The following is a 6,740-nucleotide window of genomic DNA, read 5'->3' on the forward strand; positions in this document are numbered from 1 at the left end:
TCTCACCCTGGCTTTGCTCACTCGAGTGCATGGTGACTACCCCAGATCTGAGTGGCATGAAGGGTAGACCCCTGCAGCCATCCCTGCGAGGTCCCCATGAAGTGCAGAGAGAGGAACACCAAGCTGTGTACACTGTGAGACGGGTGACAGCTTCCTGCTGCCATTCTCACTCCCCGCCAGTCTGCCCTCTCTCCAACCACCCCTCCCACAGGCACAGCGACAGTTCGGGCCTGGTCTCCACCTCAGTCAACAGACCTGCCAGACTTCTCCGCGCCTACCCTCACCCTGAAAACCCGCTTCCTGGGGAACGGGGCTGCCCCGTCAAGCACACCGCACACTTAAGTGCATTCCACCACTGAAACACTCTCCATCCTCCGTGCTGGTGGGCTCCATGTTTGCAAACTCTCATATTTCTGAAATGTACTTGAACTTCCAAATCAGTCCTTCAGAGCTGTCTCAGCCATTCACGGCCCTGGGCCCAGTGGTGACAGTTTGGACGTCAGTGTTCATGAGCCCACACTCTGTATTCAATAAGACGTCTTTAACAGGAACCCATGTGAGTGAGGTTGTGCATGGACTGGCCAATGAGAATGCTGGGACCAGAGGCTCACAGGAAGCCAATGCTGTGTCCCTGGGAGGAGGGGCTCGGTGCCGGCCCATTCAGTGCTCTCCGTGACTGCATAAACACAGCCACCACAAGTAATGAGAATCGACAAATTACAGTCTGTACCTGGTGTCTTGGTGACAGTGGATCCCCCCAAAATAATCCTACTCTGTGAAACCTCCCTGCCTTCTCACCATGTTTGGAAACATGCAGTAGCCATGGCCCCAGCCGGTAGCTCTGTCTGAGGTGTCCTGCTGTCTCCTTCAGCCACTAGGACCTCCCACTTCTACTCCCGTCAAAGCCTGAGACTGGCCTCGGCGTGGCTGCGGCATTTTCGGTCCTGGGCTGTGATGGCTGCGCCACTGCCTTGGCTGAGGGAAGTTCGTCACCCCCTTTCAGTAGTTCTAGAAGGAGAATCACCCTCTGCAGACTGCTTAGCTGAAGCTGCTGTTAATGTTTATGATACTACTTGCTAAGAAACCAAGCCCATTGTCAAATGTGTTCATGGCAGCTGTCGTCCAAGGAGCTAGCGACTGATGCAGCAATGGGACCGGTCTGACACCACAGGACGTAAGTTGCCGCAGGCCATGGCCCGCCAAGGAGGTTCCCTGACAAATTCCAGCAGAGAGTACAGATTATTTCAAGTCCCAACACGTTATTGGGATGGGTTCCCTCTTAAACTATACCTTGGGTTATTAAGCTGCATGTGAAACTTAATTCATTCCTAAAGTACGGGTTTCTATGGCAAAAGGCGGGTCCCCTGAAAGGAAGTCCTCTGTCGTGGCCACAGTCTCTTCCCCTGGACACAGGTCCTGTGCCGTTCACCGCTGTCCACAGGCGGCACGGCATATGGCGGCAACAGCTGGAGAGCAGGGAGGCCATGCTGGTTTAATGAGACCCTTTGAATCATTAAATAGTGGTACAAAGGCAAGAGTCCTCCGACAAGCAGAGCAATATTTAAGTTCAGGACTCAATTAGTCTCTGAAAGGCAGAGTTTACCTGACAAACCGGCATCAGCCAGCACCAGGGGGACAAGTGGGAAGTCAGGGTGGCCTTGGTTTGGGGACGACAGCAGCTGGCAGTATTTTCAGCCTTATTATCTTGAGATGAATAAAATGGTGGGAGAGCAAAACAAGGGAACCATGGCACCGTTGTCACCTGAGGGTTTATTTCCATTCAGGCAAGGAACCCAAAGGTGTGCCCCCAGCTCAGGTCCAGCACTAGGGAAAAGACAATTTTATTTCATGAATCCCTGCATTTATCTATGACTGGATGGAATCTGGAGACAAAAATTGATCTTTTTGTTTTTGCCTGTATACCCTCCTCAGAGCTCTCTTCCCCACAACGCACACAGGCACACACATGCACATACAATACACATGTATGCATGCACACACATGCACACATGCATGCATGTACACTGCACACATGCACACTCATACACAAAAGCACACACAATGCCTCCACACATGCACAGCCCCACATTCATGCACACATGAACACATATATGTATACTGTTCATACACTTGCATACATGCACACACATACCTCTGCATGTGCACACACATGCACAATACACCCACACATGCACATATGCCCACACATATATGGTGCATGCACATGCATGCATGCACACACATACACACATCTACATGTATGCACACGTGCATGAGCACATGTGCATAGATATATGTATACTGCACAAAGGTACACACACGAACACACACACACCTTTACCCACGCCCTAGGGAAAAAACACCAGACTCCAAGGAGGACAAAGAAGTCTGCTAGGTTTCTAAATGCAGGGGATTTCCTAGTCGTGGTTGCCGAGTGGGCCTTTTCTGTTGTTTTGTTTGTAAACACAGAGCAGAGTCAGCCCTCTTGAAAGACTCCTTGGTCATTAAGAACCAGGTTGCCCATGGAGGGATGTTCTCTGTAGACAGGCAGTTGTGTGTTGTTCTCTGAGTCTCGCAGAGTTCATCCAGGAACAGCAGATTTGGAAGACACTTGCTAGTGAAACGTGATGAGAAACTGTTGCCTGGGCTCTGAGTAAAATAATATCCATAGGAATTGGAGAAAAATTGATACAGAGAGGCTGGTGAGGGTCCCCCTATTTCTCTCCTTTACAGACTGGGTGGGACGGAAGCCATGGCCAATCCTCCTTCCTCTTGGGACCCTGAGAAGGGGCTGTGCCCTCACGGGGCAGCCAAGAGACCAAGACAGGTTTGCAGCAGGGGGCACGTGGGCCACGTCTGTGGGGAAGGGAAGCCTGGATGTTTTGCTGCCCTCAGAGGGCTGCCCATGCAGCTAGGAATGGTCAGGTCAGAGGCAGGCCTCCTGTTGGGACAGGGTGCCCTGGGCAGTGTCACCTGGGCACCTGGCAGGACCGAGGAGTAGGGCGGAAGCGAATCCAGGAAAAGGACTGTGGCAGTGACCACAGAGCCCATGGGACAAGCTGACAGAAGCCCCTCCCACAGGACAGGATGCAGATGAGCTTTGAGGACAGGACACAGGAGACGGGGTGAGTGAAAAATCTCTGAATTTGAGTGAATTCACCTGTAAAGTAAAAATTAGGGTTTTTCCCCCACCAAACGGAAACGGAAGTCAGGAAACATGGAGTTGATGATGACATCTGTGGGAAGGTCCGTCACAGGGCTCAGAGAAGGACCAGTCGCATGGCAGTTCAGAAAACTTGCAGTCATTGCTCACATTTCCAGAAGCAAGTAAAGAGAAACTAGCATTTAAAAGAAATTTAACTTGCCAAACAGGTACTGGAAAAATTAAATATTTCAGCTCAAACGGAATAATAAAATAGATCACAGCTGCAGCTGTGGGTGAAGAGTGGGTGAGGGTGTGTTTCCTGGACTGTGGGACATGACAGTGCGGGGGTCAGGGGGGTCTTTGACAGCATTTTAATAAAGAAATCACAATAGCACAGATTTTATCGGAGGTGGTAAGGCTGAGTATGTGAGACACTGGTTTGTGTTACCTGTGTGTACAGTTTCTGGTTGTGGGAAAGCCATTGAAATAACAGACCACCTGGACGCACATCACATGTGCGCTCCCTTTGGCCGCACAGCCGCCCCCTGTGACTGCTGCTGCAGGGTCCACTGCTGTGTAACAAACCGCCCGACACGCAGCGCCTTCGAACAGCAACCATTGCACCACGTTACATCAGCCTGTGGCTTGGAGATGCACAGAGCCTGGCTGGGTAGGTCTTGTTCCCTGTGGCACCGACACTCAGTGTGGTCAGCTGGCCAATGGCTGGTCTGGAGGGATCAGGATGGCACCTCCAGGTCTGGTGTGGGGGGAGGTCTGGGCTCAGCCAGGACTCTTGACCTAAACCCCACAGGGGGCGCCCTGGCAAGGAAGACTCAGGTTAGCTGGGTTTCTACTCGGCAGCTCTGGGCTGCCACAATCATGGATGGTAGGAGCTGCGTGGCCTTTTGTGACCCGGGTGGGCTCAGAAATCACACAACGTCACCTCTGCACCACTCCACTGGATGAAACGGACAAAAGCCCAGCCCCATTCAAGGGGCCGGTAGGCATGGACCTGCCTTTCCAGGGAGGAGTGTACAGGGTTCTGCAGCCATGTTTTAGAACCGCCACAGCTGACCAGCCATGGTATGACTTCCGGGTGACCACAAGCTCCTGGAGAAAGTGGGTGTTGTGATGAGGGCGCCTGCATCAAAGGGCTGTAACTGACAGCTGAGCCGCAAGCCTTCTGGACTTGGCAGAAAGCACTGTTTACCTTTCAATTCAGAATTTTTAGTGGCAAATTCAGAGTACACTGACTAAAATTATTTTCAGTGTCTGAAACTCGCCTCTTATGACCTGATAAAGGCATCACCCGCATGTGAGTTTATAACAGGCGTGTGTCACGCACCTCGGGTCACCGTTTAGAGCCTTACAGAGGAAGTACAAGCTTTAGTGAAACCCTGACACTGTCTCTTGGTCACGGCAGGTGCTCTGGACCACAGGGTCCAGAAGTGGGCGTCAGAAGGCCCTGGAAGCCCTGAAACGTTGACCATGGGCCCCGGGTGTGCAGCTAGTCCCATTTTTTAAAGCAATAAACATTCCTCAAAAGATTGGGAACCATTGGCTCTGTGGGCTGTCCAATGATTTTCTAGCTCTTAACCATAAAATAATTAGGAAAACTGCAACGCTGGCAGCTTTCTGCAAACAACTACTCTGATACCTTTTAGTTGGAAACTAAAAAAGATGATAAAAAAGCCTGAAGGCTGTTCTGAGCAAATTCCATGTTGTTTTGTTTTACATGTTTAAAACAATAGAGGGCAGGAGTTTCAAACTGATTTCAAAAGCCTCCTTCTATATTTTCCCCATAACCTAGTGATATGTTACTCATTTGGTTTGCAGTGACTTCCAAAAGCACAGTTTGCAGTGGCATTCTTCACTTTATTTATACCACTATGATGAGTGTTTTCTTGGTTTTGTAGATCATAACAACAGTTATTTGAAAACACCTGTCTTATTCTCAATTATTATCACATTTGTTTTTTCGGCTCAGAATTAAGAAAGTTGTCTTAACTGTTTTTACAAGATAGATAGATAGATAGATAGACAGACAGTAGATAGACAGACAGATGACAGATGATGGATAGATAGAGCGATAGAGAGATAAGTGGATGGATGGAGGATAGATGGATGAATGATGGATGGGCGGAGGATGGATGGATAGACAGGTGACAGACAAAAATGTCGCCGAGCTGAGGCCCTGCACGGCAGAACTCAGCGTGCAGGACGTGGGGTTCGCACTGTTCAGGGAACAGCACTCACAATGAGCTAATCTCATACAGAACTGGCGTGTACTGGGCGCATACTGTGGCCAGGCTCTGCGAGCGTCCTGCATACCAGGCTCTAGGGGGCCTGGCTGCTCCCCCCGCTGTCCAGTGGGGAGACTGACCCCAGAGGCACGGAGACGCCGCTCATTCAGCTGTTCGGTGGAGCAGCCGGGACTGGACCTGGGTCTGAGGATGACACAGCTTGGCCCTGAGTTTGTGCTGTTGGTGCTGGGACATCCTGTGTGTCCCCAGAAGCGAGGGGCCGCAGTTCTGTGTCACTTTCTCCCATCCTCTCCGTGGGGCAGCTCCGGCTCGGCACTTGGCCCTTTGGAGCAGTGGTTCCTCCATGCACTGAGGGTGTTGAGCAGCTTCTCCGTGTCCACTCACCAGCAGCGCTTCCCCTCATGACCACCCAGACCTCTCTGGGGGCAGAATCCCCGCCCACCTCGTGGAGAACCACTGCTCTGAAATGACCAAAGGGCCTTTATTATACCGCTCATTAAAATGGTATGCTTTCCAATATGCAATTTTCACAAATGTTGGAACTCTAGTTGTCATTTTTTAAACTTCCCAGAAGGAGAAAATGTCCACCTGCAACTGACTCCTACCCTGAAGGGCACTGGCTGTGGGGTCAAGATCAGGTCATCTCTGCCGGTGCCGAGTTTCCAGTGAGCTGGTCCTGGAGGGTTGGTGGCAGGTCTCAGTCCCTCAGAGTGGCGGTGGTGGCACTGAGAGCAGGCCCACTGGCTCGGGGCCGTTGCGAGGGGCCCACTGCTCGGCACAGCCGTGCAGGGCCGGTGGCATCCCTCTGCTTGTGGACGGCCGAGGACACTTTCACAGCACCGCGTCGCCGGCTGTCTCAGGTACAAAGGACCTGGAAATTTAGACACTCAAGTATCTAATAAGGCAGCATCAATCTTTCATAGTGAGAGAACATAAATTATAAACAAATGTGTCCTTTGGTCTCGTACAACAGCACGATGATCAAAGAGACACAATAGCAACGGATTTGCTTCTGCAGCCGGCGAATTCCCTGGGCTGGGGCTGTGCTGATGGACGGCCGGGAGCTGTCACCGCTGGTCCCATCTGTCACCGCACACTTCCCTCCTGTTGTCTTAAGTCATCAATACCAGGCTGGAATCACCTGCTGCTACCTCTACCACCTCCTATTTTGTCCACTCATAAATTATGGATCCCCGCACAACATCAAGTCTACAATTCCGATTGCATTTGCTAATCATTGATCAATAATTCACAAGCAGCTCCTTCTTCAAGGGCCCCTGGTTTGCGGCAGCATATGGCACCGGGCTGGCGGGAGCACAGGTCCCTTATCA

The sequence above is a fragment of the Rhinolophus sinicus genome, chromosome 3 (assembly GCF_057876585.1).
Source record: "Rhinolophus sinicus isolate RSI-liver-muscle chromosome 3, RSI-T2T, whole genome shotgun sequence".
In the NCBI taxonomy this organism is placed as follows: domain Eukaryota; kingdom Metazoa; phylum Chordata; class Mammalia; order Chiroptera; family Rhinolophidae; genus Rhinolophus; species Rhinolophus sinicus.